Raw genomic sequence first — 15,918 nt, forward strand, 5'->3', positions numbered from 1 at the left:
TCTTCTTCATTTTTTTACAGTTTACTGTGAGCAAATTCTGCTCAGGAGAATACAGGGAGAACAACAGCTTCGACTGAGAACATGAAGGTGTGCAGGGGCACAGGAAGGGGAGAAGCATGAAGAGAGAAGGGGATCTCAAAAGCAAGCTGTTTGCATCAGTCACTCTGTTGAAACCTGCCCACCCCGCCGCCACCCAATTCTTAGGTAAATCAAACATGCATGCTTCTTAAATTGTCCACTGTTAGTTTTTCATATTTTACAGCCAAAATATTTACGTGTAATATTTGTTAATGGCAGTCCCCCACCCCCACTCCCACCAGGGGATTTCCTACAAAGTGTCACGGAAAAAACAATTCTCCATCTTGCCTGTCCCAGCAATCTGATCCATTACCAAAAGCTCTTCTAGGGAGGATTCTTTGAAACTGTACTTCAGAGATTGGTACATTTACATTGTATTAGTTCTACAGGTAGCTACGTTAAGAATTAAAAGTGAAGTAAGGGCAAGTAGAGTTGGAGGCTAGAATGTCCTACCTTGGGGTATTAGCCAGAGAAATACTGTTAAAGTGAAATATCTTCCCTTTTGTTTAAAATGTAAGAGTACTGGGGTGCCTGGGTGGCTCAGTCGGTTAAGCATCTGACTCTTGCTTTCGGCTCAGATCATGTTCTCACGGTTCATGAGATCCAGCCTCTTGTGAAGCTCCAAGCTGAAAGCGCAGAGATTGCTTTGGATTGATTCCCTCTTCTCCCTCTGTCTGCCCCTCCCCTGCCCTGCACACACCCTCAAAATAAATAAACATTTCAACATAAATTAATCAAAGAGTACTAGTTGATGGTTACCTCCCAATTATTTTTAGAATAAGTTGTATCCATATGAGGCAAACACATCAATCACTAGATTTGTTAAAGGGTTTACGGGTTCTTTTTTTTTTTTTTTTTAATTTTTAATGCTTATTTATTTTTGAAAGAGAGAATGCAAGTGGGAGAGGGGCAGAGACACACACACACACACACACAGAATCCAAAGCAGGCTCCAGGCTCTGAGCTGTCAGCACAGAGTCCGACACAGGGCCCAAACCCACAAACAGGGAGATCATGACCTGAGCTGAAGTCAGACACTTAACCGACTGAGCCACCCAGGTGTCCCAAAGGGTTTATAGGTTGTAAGAGCCTTGTGTTCTCCATTCTGAAGATGTAGCTAATCTTTATTACATATTTGATGCGGGCCTATAATCTATGTTAAGTTTTGCAATACTTATGCAGAGTATTTTCCTGACACTTTGCTACCTGTATTTAATAAATTCTACAGGAATTTTATTTCTTAAAATTACATATGCAAACAATAGTGTTACTAAAGAAAAATTTTGTTAATCTTCAAATGTTTCCATTTATTTATTTATTTATTTATTTATTTATTTATTTATTTATTTGGAAGAGAGCACACTCATGATCAGAGAAGGCGCAAGGGGAGAGGGAGAGAAAGAATCTTAAGCAGGCTCCATGCCCAGCAAAGACTCCCACACAGGGCTTGATCTCACAACCGTGAGATCGTGACCTGAGACAAAATCAAGAATAGGGCACTTAAGTGACTGAGTCACCCAGGTGCTCCATTCCTAAAGTGTTTTCAAAACCACACTTTTAATCATTAAGAAAATTAATTTTAATATTCTAAAAAGTAAACCGGAAAGTATGAATTTCATTTGTCCATGGGTGTGCGCTGAGAACAACTCCAGAGGTTACGGTTGATTATTATTCTCTGAATAAAAAGAAAATATAAGAGATTTAGGATCTTAGAATCTAAGTTTACTGTCTTCAAGTACAATCACAGACTTGGTGAGTAATATTTTGAGTTAGGTACAGTTAATTATTTTGTTTCCTTACTAGTATCTTTGAAAAAAATAACACCTATATAAACTTCTCTAAACCCTGAACATGGAAGTGTTAGCTTGCCATTAAAAGAGGTCACGGCCATTTATTTATGCTATATTCATTTTTATAAAACACAGAACATTTAAAACATGTTGCAGTTTTGCCAGAATAGAACTTGGTAGCCAAGAGCTTATTGTCATTTTCCATTATTAGCCCCTTTTATATTCTCTTAATAGAGCTACTTATTTCAAAGGAATAAGTACAAGTGAAGGATATTGATAAACCTGCCTCTTTAATGATGATGGCTACAAAAAGCAGCGGTAGAAGTAGTAAACATCTAATGTTTACAGGGAACTTATCATATGACAGGCACTATAGAAAGAATTTTACAATATGATCTCACTAATTCCCACAGAAACCTTATGAGTTGTGTATTACTATCATTTCCATTTACAGATGGGGACACTGAAGAAGAGAGAGGGTTCACAGCTCGTAAGTGAAGGAACAGACCAATCTGGTCTGACTCCAGAGACCAGGACTAAGCCTCTCTTGGATGAACTCAACAGAATCTACATGCAATTCTACTAGAACATTCAAAATGATATTATAAAGTCATTTTTTCCCTTCTTTCAAAGTGATTCTTAGGGAATTCTGAGAGGGCATGGAGACATTTTAAGAAATCATAGAAGCATTAGCTTAAATCAAGGAATGCCATGAGAACCCTTCATTTTGTGGACGCTCTTACCTATTACCTCATTCCTATCCTCATTCATGTTATATGCAACACATTACTGTAAACTACTTTTCTTTGGTAGTGGGGAGGAATGTTGTGAGGAAGAGACCTAGAGAAATCCATAAGTGAAAAATCAGGAGAACCACTAGTTTCATATATGATTTCCTATGAATGTTGAAGACAATCTCTCAAGGATTCTTTAAGGTTCCATAATCTATGATGGCCGCCAACAAACGTTGCATCCCACAATACAACTTTATATTCCTATGCTATTTAGGAAACACATCTTATTTGATTCACACAGAAAACTTGTGAGCTTATGAGGAAAGAGAAAAATGGCCTTAACGTACAGAGCAGAAAGAAAGATCCAAGGCTATATGGCACAGTTCAGAACTAGCATCTAGGTTCTCAATCCCAATCAGTCTTTCATGAGTGCAGAGGTCATATATATATATATATATATATATATATATATATATATATATATGTTATACACACCCACACACATGTTTATGTGTATAGTATTTATGTCTATATATATGGCCTATGGCTTGGTGTAAACAGTCTTCTCAGTGAACTACATTTTGCATAAGGAAACTAGGGGCTCAATAGTCTCATATCCTTGTTTAGTGTATTTTAGGATTCATTCAAGTGTCAACTCCAAAGGAGCTGGTTATCTCAAAAGAATTTCTGGCTAAGCAGAGCTAGAAGAATGCATGTCATTAGCTCTTGAAACTTGTTACCCTGAGTTCATGTTCCTAAATGGTTTCTTTCTGAGAGGAAGCTAGAGGATCATGTTTTGAATCCAAGATAATGGAAGTCAGATAGACATGAAAGAAATGGGATTTGGATACTAATCAGGAACTCCAGGGTAAGTATGCAGCTTCCAAGGTCCCAGAGACATACATGTCTTGAAGAAATGCTCAATTTCCAAATAAAGAATAGTTAAATAACAAGGTTTTATTTTTCATTTGGACTCTTACAAATTTCTCATTGCTGTAGCAACTGTAGACAATAATCTGTGTCCATGATCCTTGATGGCATTTTAGCACAATTTATAGAAAAAAGTCAGAAAATAAAAAAATAATGTAAACTAAGAAATACATTATGAAATTTCTGTCCATTAGGTAACCAGCACCAACTGTACCATCATTAGATTTCTGATGGCAATGATGTGTTTGTCATAGTGCCATGCTTGTCCAAGTTCTTACTTACAAGTTTACTTTTATTAGAAGCAAACCCTACTCTATGTACACTGACAACAGACTCCTTGTACACAGTGATGATCCTAAATACAGCTTTCTTTGAATCTCTCTGGATCACACACTCTGGATATTATAACTAAGAAATGCATCTAAGTTTTTAAATCCCAGGTTTGATTCTCTGATCAAGCTAGAAAGGAGCCATACAAACATCATATTACATATCTACCTGAATTTATATTTTCCCCAAAGTCATTTTCACTTGTTACCAATAATAAAAATCAACAATAACAGATCATAGGAAGCAGTTGAATATATTTCAGTATTTCCATACAGCAGTGCTCTCTAGATGATTGATTCCAGCATGTACACATGACATGCCATAAAAAAAACCCATGTGAAGGGGAAGGGTGTTCTGTGGTAAAATAAGTTTGAGAAAGAAATGTAACAAAATTCAATAGTTTTTAAGTACTTCCCAGGGTCTTTAATGTGCTAATGAATGGATAATGTTCCACAGGGAAACAGAATACATAGCTTTTCTGAAAACTATTTGAGCATGAAAGCATTATTTTCCAGAGCAGTTCCAGGGACCAAGGTCTCATGAGACATTTTGTCACAGTAGCTTGGGAATCACACTGGGATGAATTCTTGTTAGAGCTCAAAATTGCTCTGCAACCTTGAAAGAGTTAATGAAATACAGTAGCCCCTCCGCTCCCCCACTTATTAGTGGTTTCTCCTGTAGTTTCAGTTACCTATGGCCAACCACAGTCCGGAAGCAGATGATCCTCCTGACATATCATCAGAAGGTCAGTGTTGGCCTAATGCTGCATCACTATGCCTGTGTCATCCAGCTCACTTCATCTCATCGTGCAAGCATTTCATTATCTCATATCATCACAAGAAGAAGAGTAGAGTATAAGATACTTGGAGAGAGAGACTATATTCACACAGCCTTTATTACAGTATATTGTCATAAACTGCTCTATTTTATCATTAGTTATTGTTGCTAATCTCTTATTGTGCCTAATTTAGAAATTAAACTTCAGGGGCGCCTGGGTGGCTCAGTCGGTTGAGCGTCCGACCTCGGCTCAGGTCATGATCTCATGGTTTGTGAGTTTGAGCCCCGCCTCGGGCTCTGTGCTGACAGCATGGAGCCTGGAGCCTGGAGCCTGCTTCGGATTCTGTGTCTCCTTCTCACTCTGCCCCTCCCCCACTTGTGCTCTGTCTCTATCAAAAGTAAATAAATATAAAAACAATTTAAAAAGAAATTAAACTACATCATTGGTATGCATGTACAGAAAATTTAAAAAGCATATATAGGTTTTGGTACTATCTGTGGTGTCATGCATCCCTTGGGATGCTTGGAACGTATCACCCAAAGATAAGGGTGGGCCACTATAGTCTAAGCCTTACAGTCTTGAGCTTAAAAAGGGTCATTTAAAAATTATTTAAAAATACTGGGGAAGACTTCTTTATATCCTTGACATCCAAATGCATCTAGGATCTTCACAAATCTGCAAATTCACTAATACTACTATAGCATATACTTTTCCCTTAGAAAATTTACTAAAATAAATACTCTCATTGCTGCTTTCACCCTGTTACTTTATAGAAATGTTTTTAGTATTCTTGCCTTTCCTGGAATCTGACTTCCATTAACAGCTCTGGTTTGCTAACATTTTAATTCTCACTTGGTGAACAATTTTGCACTGACTGGAACATTTCAAAAATATTTGAAAATATTTTCTCTTTCCTGAACACAAGCATATTGTGGGCTATACTGGATTTGTTCATAGGATTTATTATTTATCACTTCAAATTTCACACTTTTTAAATAATTTTTCTATGAAATATTTTCTTAGCTATTTTTTTCTAGTCACTTTTGTCTAGATTAGTGCTGTTCAACAGAAATATCATGTGAACCATTAATAGGGGCCATACATGGAATATTAAATTTTCTAAAAGCCACATCATGAAAAGTGTTTAAAGATGAGGTAAAATTAATTTTTTTTCAGATTTATTTTTAAGTAATCTCTACACCCAACATGGGGCTTGAACCCTGAGACCAAGAGTTACACGCTCTACAGACTGAGCCAGCCAGGAGCCCTCCAGGTGAAATTAATTTAATAATATATTTTATTTAACCCAATAGATGCAAAATATTACCACCTATACAAGTAATCGTAATAAAAATTACTAATGAGATGTTTTTCACTTTTGTTCCCACCTCGTACTTGAAATCTGTGCATTTTACACTTCCAGCACATCTCACATGTATAGCCACAGTTCAAGCGCTCTGTGGTTACTGGCTGTCTTGTGGGAGAGCACAGTTCTAGATTAGCAGTCAGCTTTCTTTGGGGACCATTTTTCTACACAAATACAAGATAAACTGATACACAGAGTTAGCTGCATTTGCAAGGAAGGATGGAGAGTGAGCAAACCATATTATGAGGTGGATACTAGATGATCTACAGGCTCCTTTAATAGTTATGTAACTTAAATCCACTGAAGAGCTTAGTTGTACACGGGCTCATCTTACTTGATACGAGGCCCCAGAGTCCCTTAAAATAGCTCCATTCACTAAAGTAAAGGGGTGATTGTAATTGATTTTCAAGTAGAAAAATCAGTAACATCGATTTGAAATGTAAAAATAAATTCTGTAAATATATGTTGAACATCATTTGCATATATAACACTTGACTAGGTCCTGGCTTTTCGTTATAGTTAACAGATATGAGAAATCTAATTTCCCAGGCAGTGGTATGTATGTACACACACACACACACACACACACACACACACACACACACACACAGACACACACAAAAATACACACATGTATCCAAAGACATACCTATATGCTCATATGCATGTATGTATGTGTGATATAAATCCCAGTTCTTTTTTTTTTTTAGTTTATTTATTTTTGAGAGAGAGAGAGCAGGGGAGGAGCAGAGAGAGAGGCAGACACAGAATCTGAAGCAGGTTCTAGGCTCTGAGCTGTCAGCGCAGAGCCCCATGCAGGGCTCAGACTCAAACCAAGAGATCATGACCTGAGCCAAAATCAAGAGTCAGACACTTAACCAGCTGAGCCACCCAGGTGCCCCATATATCCCACTTATTTTTAAAGGGTCAGTGGTTGGTGCTTGTTATTTCTCTCTCTCTCTCTCTCTGTCTCTCCCTCTTTTTAATAATGGGCACTACAGAAGAGAAAGGAGAGACTCATTCTTGTTCTATAGCCAAGCTTGTTATGACACTTAAGCTTACCCTCAATGGAAAGAAATCTGTAGCTTATTCTTGCAAGTAATGATAATTAACATAAACTGCTTCTATATGCCACACTACTGTATGCATGCATCATCTCACTTAATACAGCAGTGGATGATGTAGGTACAGAGGCAACTGAACAGAGTACCTTTAAGAAGTTTAATAAAGGCCATATAACCCATAAATGGAACAGCCACAATTTGAACTTAGGAACCTCTGCTCTGTCATGAAGCTAAACTATTCACTTTAAATTCATGATGTTCTAAACACTCTTTTGATAACGATTTGTTTTCTAAGCTGAATTAGGTACTTGAAAGCAATGCTGATATTTCTTATGACTTAAATATCTCTGAAGATCTTAATGGGAAAGAATATTGTAAATACCTACTTTCATACTTAGCATAACCTCTCACTTTATTTTATTCCAAGATCCATCCCGGAAAAGACTCAGCTTCTTTGTTTAGCTCTAACAAATACCAGAATCTACAACATATGGCGCCTCTTACCAGGATCGTTTCTCCCAGCGTTTTCGTTCATCTTTAATGTGGATATTCGGTGGTCTGCTGGCTCATGAGAGATGACAGACATCCTCTTCTGTAAACTGTGAATAACTATATTTGGACTTGCTTCTTCATGCTTTTTTACTAATCCTTTTTGTTTTTCTCATTTGTTAAACTGAAACCTTAAAATGATCAAATTTATCTTAACAGTATCTAAATTTTTGTTTTGGTACTGTGACAGAGTTTAACTCATTACTAGTTGGACATCAATCAGTTGAATCAACTGGACAAGTAAATAACCCACAGATTTCACAGTAGTCCATTTGAAAGTAGGCATCAGGGAGGTTTCTGTCTTAAAGCACCAAATAATAGAAGGTAGACAAAAGTAGTCTTCATTTTCAGAGCCATACTCTGCTTTTACTTACTAAGTGTATCGAAAGAATAATTACTATTATTCAGAAGAATAATGTTAGCAAAAGAGTCACTTTTGGAAGTCTGCCAACCTCTGATTTAAGCAACATATATCAGACTTGAACACATAAAATTTGGGGCTTCGTGTGTCTAGCAGATCATACATGCTCATACATTGGTTAAATGAACGACTGGATTGCATACAAGTTCAAGGGGTCATTGAACTATTCTTTGTTCTTTCATTGAACTATTCATTGATCATCTTTGATCTTTCCTGAGCTTGGTGTTAATATCAATATTTGCTTGATTATGAAGAAGTATGTAGGTAAATACCCTGGGTCATTTATAGCTATTTTTACTTTTGTAATGTTATTTCTATCAACTTAAAGGGATAGAGTCATTAAATAGTTTGCACAATCAATTTCATGTGAGAAGGCTGAGGTATATGGAAGTTAAGTACCTTGCCTGATACTGTACGATGAACAAAGATGAGAGTGAAAATCCAGTAGAGCGAGCTGCTGCTCTTCCAAGCAAACACTGGGAGAGTTCATATTATCATTACCATATAAAAGTAACCTAAGTAAATACTGAAGTGCTGGGACTTCATCACTATGATAATAAAGAATGTTTATATTGAAAGTAAGAAATTAGGGGCGCCTGGGTGGCTCAGTTGGTTGAGCATCCGACTTCGGCTCAGGTCATGATCTCGCTGGTCTGTGAGTTCGAGCCCCGTGTCGGGCTCTGTGCTGACAGCTCAGAGCCTGGAGCCTGTTTCAGATTCTGTGTCTCTGTCTCTCTGACCCTCCCCTGTTCATGCTCTGTCTGTCTCTGTCTCAAAAATAAATAAACATTAAAAAAAAAGTAAGAAATCATATTTTCTGTGGTGAGTTATACAACAAACAGTAAAGAAATGAAGTCTGATGTCGGATTGGAATATGAAAAAATATATTAGCCTTCATATAATATACAAAATAATTTATGGAAAGAACTTGTTCATGGGTGTTATAATAAAACCCTTTCTATCTATTTAGTCATCCCTTAGTTTTCATTTTCAACAAAGGAAAGCTAAAAAAAATGTCTTGGCCCCTGTCTTCCTCTCTCCCCTGTAACTGATCATAAAAGATGAGTAAAAATGCTTGAAATGTGGCCAATGATCACTGAAATTTTAACACAAACTTCCTGATATTTTCAGTGATATAGGATACTGGTCAGTTTTCTCAGAAACATGATAAATTTTTCTCTGAGGATGGAAACGATATTGGAGGATGAGGCCAGGTTTCAGACTCAGTCTCTTAAATTCTTACTTTAGATATGTCTTAGGGATCTTGTTCAGTGGTTTAAATAATTCATGGAAAAGCAAATGTTCTGGCAACCTCATTCTCAACATCTCAAAAAAAAAAAGCTTATATTCTCTGTCTTTAGTTCTCATCTTCCCTGTCATTGGTGTTTATCTTAACACTGTTTCTATCAATGGAACCAGGAGTAGACCATTAAAAGCTACAGATATGTATTTATTTTAAGCATTTACAAGAACCCCCATGATTCATTTTCAGGGTCTACACATTTTGTCAGTGTATCAGTGTATTATGTTATGAAGTCTCTACTATACTAACAATAATTAGGACTAGTTTTGGATCCTACTAGGGGGACCGCAATTGAATTTTGACTGATTTCACATGGAGGTAGAAATTTGTATTTTATTTGCAAAATTTACTCTCTCTGAAAAATTTATTCTTTTTAAAAATTTTTTTCTTTTTTTCTTTTTTTTGAAGGAGACCATTGCTTCTACACACAGAAAACTCAATAGCATACACTTGGCCCAGTTTTGAGGCTACTTCCTCAGCCTTCGCCTCTTCTAGTCTGGAACTGTGAGCCACAGATTTTGGACACAGGATGTTCCTTCCCAAGTGATGGCAGATCTCATCATATCTGTCATTATAATTGGTCCTGATAGCTTCTACCAGCTTAGCCAGAGCTCCTTTGTCTCCTGAGTTCACCTGTGTGAAGGGGATCGTGGTGCAGATCTTCCCGTGGACCAGATGCTCCAGCCTAGTCTTCCTCTTGATAATGCAGAGGGATCCTCATCTGATGATACAGGGCAGGCAGGAAGACTACCAGCTCTATAGGATCCATATCATGTGATATCACTACCAGCTGAGTTTTCTTGTTTTCCACCAAGATGGTGACAGTACTAACCCTGTGGAAGGACTGGTGACCTCTTAGTATGAATTTCTCCTTTGCACTTCCAATCTCCTAAACCCTTTCTACTCATCCCAGGGTCCAAGGACCAGCATCATTAGCACCATCTTGGAGGTTGCTAGGGATGCAGAATCTCAGGCCTTATTCTTGACCTACTCATTCAGAATTTGCATTGTAACAAGATCGTCAGGAGATGGGTGTACATCCAGTTTTTAGAGGCACTGGCCTAAGGCATAGAACTTAGTATTTAATTACAAAATGTCTTGTTCCTTTCAGCAAAAGTGTCAGTTTCTCTTCAGTTTCTAGTACCAAGCATAAGCTATTTATTTAAATATAATAAAATGATTGAAAACAAAGAAGAAAAGGAAAAAAAAAGCTTTCTAAGGTAAAAATAAAGCCTGAAAAAATCATGCCCTTTATTTTATTTTCCAAAGTTTTATTTTGCTGTCAGATTCTTTTACAAACCACTGTCTCAGAATAAGTTCCCAAATGGAGGTCGACTGTGATCATGCCTGGTGGACCCATCTGCATTCAATGACTATAGGCTGATTATCTACTTTAAGGATGATCCTCACCCCTAGCACTCCCCTTTCATTATGAATTTGAATATTTCATATCTGCCCTGTCCAGCAGGCAGGACAACAGGGAATGAAAACAAAGATAAGCCATTCCGGTCTTCTTTAGCAGTTTTGCTAAAAGATTTGATAGTCTGAAACACTGGTTAAAGTGAATTCTGTAGACTTCAATTTACCATAGCTCAGTGATAAATTTTAATTTACCATTGACAAAATGATTAGCTATCCTAGGCTGCAATTTGGTATGTATTGGGAAGAACATTTTCGGGACCTGGAAGAATTAATATAAGTTCCAGTGGGATCCAAGGAGTTTCGGGCACCAAATGTTGGTCCTGAGGATTATATTTTTAGTAAAACCTCATTTCTGAGGAATTTAAAAGTGAAGCTCAAATATAACAACTTCAAGAGCCCACTAAGGTAGAGATTAAAATTTAAAAGAGAACATTATAAATCCTTAACTCCTTTCCTAATTTTCAAGTCAGGTGACATTATATAGAAACTCTTATTTTCAAAGTTCATGATTTAAAATGTCTGTCCAGAGGGGCACCTGGTGGCTCAGTCAGTTAAGTGTCCGACTTCAGCTCAGGTCAGGATCTCATGGCTTGTGAGTTTAAGCCCTGCGTCAGGCTCTGAGCTGACAGCTCGGAGCCTGGAGCCTCTTCTGATTCTGTGTCTCCCTCTCCCTCTGCTCTTCCCCCACTCATGCTCTGTCTGTCTGTCTGTCTGTCTCTCTCTCACTCTCAAAAGTAAACATTAACTAAATAAAAAATAAAATATCTGTCCAGTAATAAAGTATACATTGTTTCATGTCATGAAACCCCAAGAATACATTTCTACTGCCTTAACTTTCCTTTGTGTTCTGCTGGATATGCCGCCAATTAGAGAGACATAGGATTGGATTTTGAAAGCCTCAAGAAATAGGAACCACAGTTATTACACATGCTAAATGTCTTCAGTCATTGTCTAAAATTAATGATCACACTTTGACATGGTACAAACTGAACCAGGGTCAGCTTACTTACTTGATGTACCAGAAACCAGACTGGTATCATAAATCAGTTTATGATGAGCTTTAGAGGGAATGACATACAAAAGGGGATTATATGTCACCAGGATCTTGACATTAAAAAAATAAATAAATAAAGACACAATGAGAAAGAAAGAGGAAAGAGAATAAAGGAAATGTACTGTATAATAACTTACATTGCCTATGTATTTGCTAGTGTGTTTAAACAGGTTAGGTTGGCTTAGGAAAAGTCCAAAACAACTTTTCTAAGAAATAATTTATGGGAGGGAAAACCTCATTTAAAGTGAGCATAGGATATATAGCTAGAACCAAAAGTAGGAGATGGACATTTTCAAACAGAATAAAATATTATTAATTGTTTTGGCTCACAATGGTTATTGCTGGGTTGACAAATCAATCTGGATAAAATGTAAGAATACGATTATAGATTTAAACTGAATACATGTCAAAGATGGGGTCAATTCTGTTTCTGCACAATGTGCCATGTTTTCTACTAGGCCTTCATTCCATAGGTGTGTTTTATTCACCACGAGGAGAAACAGAATGTGAATGCCATACTATTCCTGGAAAATCAGGTTTTATGAATCAGCATATCCATCTCCTAGGTAATCATTTATTAAGATGCTGTCATTGAAAATGGAATACGTAGATGGCCTGCCCTTTGGCGAGGATGTGGAAAACTGGAACACTGTCTCAGAAATTATATAAATGGTACAATCACTTTGGCAACTTATTTGGTGATATCTAAAAACATGCATAAACTGCAGTCCAGAAATTCTACTCTTTGGGATACATCCAGCATATGTACATGCACTCACACTTACACATAGACCATAGTCATTTATCAGGTGACATATACTAGAATGTTCATAGCATCTCTATTCATAATAGCGTCAAACTGAAATACCCAACTATATGTCAACAATAACATTAATGAGTAATTGACTGTATATTCACTCATGATATATTATCATGAGAATGAACAATCTACAACCACAAAAAACAATATAGATGAATGTTACTATTGCAATGTTGATGGGAAGAGGCCAAAACAGAAGAGTTTATATTATATAATTTCATTCATAAAAAAAGTTCAGAAACAGGCAAAAAAAAAAAAAAAAAACCTTCTGTGCTCTTAGAATTCTGGATAGTTGTTATCTTTGGAAGCACTGTGACTGCAGAGAGCACGAAAGGGTATCCTTGGTCATGTTTTATTTCTGGATCCGAGGGCTGGTTATATGAATATGGCTAAGGCTAAGCATTTTTTTTCTTGAGCTAGTTGCATATTCACACCCATCATCTTGAACCGATAGATTCTCATGGAGCACTAAGGGCTATATACAAGAAAAGAGAGTCCCTTTCCTTTTTACCAATACTGGGTGGGCAACATAGTTATTTTTAAGTCATCTAGAGCTAACAGAAACATTAAGCCTTTCAAGTTCATTTCAAAACAGAAGACAATTGTCTCCCCTGCCAATAATTTCTTCTTTACCTTTCTTGGCATTTCTGCAAGTGAGATCTCTCTGACATATCTGTTGTCCCAGTCCAAATGGATTTTCTTTAGGAAGAGGAAAACAGTGTGGAGGTTCCTCAAAAAATTAAAAACAGATCTACCCTATGACCCAGCAATAGCACTGCTAGGAATTTACCCAAGGGACACAGGAGTGCTGATGCATAGGGGCACTTGTACCCCAATGTTCATAGCAGCACTCTCAACAATAGCCAAATTATGGAAAGGGCCTAAATGTCCATCCACTGATGAATGGATAAAGAAATTGTGGTTTATATACACAATGGAATACTACTTGGCAATGAGAAAGAATGAAATATGGCCTTTTGTAGCAATGTGGATGGAACTGGAGAGTGTAATGCTAAGTGAAATAAGTCATACAGAGAAAGACAGATACCATATGTTTTCACTCTTATGTGGATCCTGAGAAACTTAACAGAAGACCATCGGGGAGGGGAAGGAAAAAAAAAAGTTATAGAGGGAGAGAGGCAAAGCATAAGAGACTGTTAAAAACTGAGAACAATCTGAGGGCTGATGGGGGTGGGAGGGAGGGGAGGGCACCTGTTTGGATGAGCCCTGGGTGTTGTATGGAAACCATTTTGATGATAAATTTCATATTTTAAAAAAAAGAAAAAAAAGAAAAAAGGAAGAGGCACCTGACGGTGGTTGTCCCTGAGTATCTCAGCCAAGGGTTAGGGGAGCAGCTCACACAAGAGAAGTTGTAGAGTATCCTCTTCCTCAACAAGGGGACACAGAACAAAAACGTGCCCACCACCAGCAGCAGCACCACTGGCAGCTGGCAACTGGCTTTGCTTAACACATTTTGAACTTCATAACAAATGGCTACAGAAGGTTATGGTGGGAAAATATCCAGTCATTTTCTAGGAAATGGTAAGTATATACATACGTAAAACAATTATAGGAGCAGTAAAATGTTTTTGTCTTTCAGTTCATCTGAGATCGAGACAGTGACGCTTTGTGGAACTCATGGATGAGAACTTATTATCAAGTACAACCCAAAAATGGCAAAAGGATTTTTCTGTTATGGTTTTCTCTCTCGTATGGTGACCACTCTTTCACTAGAGAATGCACTTACATCATCAAATTAATGTGATGCCTAAACAGGACATAAATCTTCCCTTTAGATGAGAACACTAATCAGATTCAGCTAGTTTTTCACTCTCCATCCATCTAAACACTGCAATTATGTGAAAAGAAAAACCTCTGGAAACCAAGGATACTTTACAAACTTAGACCTCTCTTCCTAGCCAATCCATTTTACTATCCTATATAAACAAATTCTGCCATTGCATTCCTTTATCCATAGCAACTTCAAGTGGATAATCCACAAATCAATTAAAGACAAGTTAATTGCCAAAAGGGATCAAGCAACAAGCATTAGAAGCATAATATTTACAGGCACCATCTTAAAATTTATGTGTTAGAGAAAAGTTGGGCTGACTAGCTCTCCCTGTAATCCAACAATTTAAATGTGTATGATAACTTTTGAAAATAAAAAAAATGCATCACATTATTTCTCCCAGCTTATGACATCTCTATTTTTAGGGCTGACATGGACAGATAAACCAAGCCAAAAAAAGGTACTACTGTAGGATATACTACTGCTATTGATTTTTAAATTTCATTTTTTAACTTTAATATTTTATATCATGGAACCTATTGAGGATTACACAAAACAATGTAAAAGAAAGTATGATATCCACCCCCCTTTCCTTCTCCTCTTTGCATGTTTACAGTTAAGGAGAAGCAAAGACAAATTCACTGAGGAGACGAATCTGATATGACCAAGAACACAGTCAATAATGAGGTGAATATCTATGTGGTTCCATCAACTGGGTGCAATTCTTAGTTATGTCTTGCCTGCCTAGGACTGCAAATGTACTCACGGATATATGGAATGGACACACTTCAATTATATGTAACTAAATAGTTCTTTTCTTTATGAAGGCTTCCTTGATTTCTTCAAGCAGAATCTCCTGTCTCAGTACCTATGTTGTTTTATGTAGTTGTTAACTTGTTTATGCTTTCTTCCACTAAGAGGTAAGCTGTGTGAGAGCAAAGATCTCATCCATTTTCCTTATCATTATATTCCTAATATAAGGTTAATACTGTCAGGTGGCTAGTAAAACACCAGACAAAGGGGTGTGCTAGAGCTGTCCACACCAGCTGAAAAAGCAGACTCTTCCATGTTCAGGAGTATTTCTAAATTGGTCATTTTACCTACAACTGTAAAAAGTTAAATGATATGGGGTACCGGGGTGGCTCAGTCGGTTAAGCATCCGACTTCAGTTCAGGTCATTATCTCACAGCTCGTGGGTTCGAGCCCCACATCAGTCTCTGTGCTGACAGCTCAGAGCCTGGAGCCTGCTTCAGATTCTGTGTCTCCCTCTGTCTCTGCTCCTCCCCGGCTCATGCTCTCTGTCTCATTAAAAAAAAAAAAAAAAGTTAGAGAGGGAGGGAGCCAAAACATAAGAGACTCTTAAAAACTGAGAACAAACTGAGGGTTGATGGGGGGTGGGTGATGGGTATTGAGGAGGGCACCTGTTGGGATGAGACTGGGTGTTGTATGGAAACCAATTTGACAATAAATTTCATATTAAAAATAAT

General features: G+C 37.3%; 1 protein-coding gene across 11 annotated transcripts in view; it reads right to left on the reverse strand.

The window, feature by feature from the left end:
* The window catches only part of PDE4D (phosphodiesterase 4D), a 713,672-nt gene that overhangs the window by 319,678 nt on the left and 378,076 nt on the right, over positions 1-15,918 (reverse strand). The window contains exon 1 of one of the 11 annotated variants that reach the window (XM_053215989.1): positions 15,566-15,729. The exons of the other annotated variants lie outside the window; for them this stretch is intronic. The gene's annotated coding sequence lies outside the window, so the exon portion shown is untranslated. Of the gene's footprint in view, positions 1-15,565; positions 15,730-15,918 lie in introns of those variants that run through there. 11 annotated transcript variants of the gene reach the window in all.

This window comes from Acinonyx jubatus, chromosome A1 (genome assembly GCF_027475565.1).
Source record: "Acinonyx jubatus isolate Ajub_Pintada_27869175 chromosome A1, VMU_Ajub_asm_v1.0, whole genome shotgun sequence".
In the NCBI taxonomy this organism is placed as follows: Eukaryota; Metazoa; Chordata; class Mammalia; order Carnivora; family Felidae; genus Acinonyx; species Acinonyx jubatus.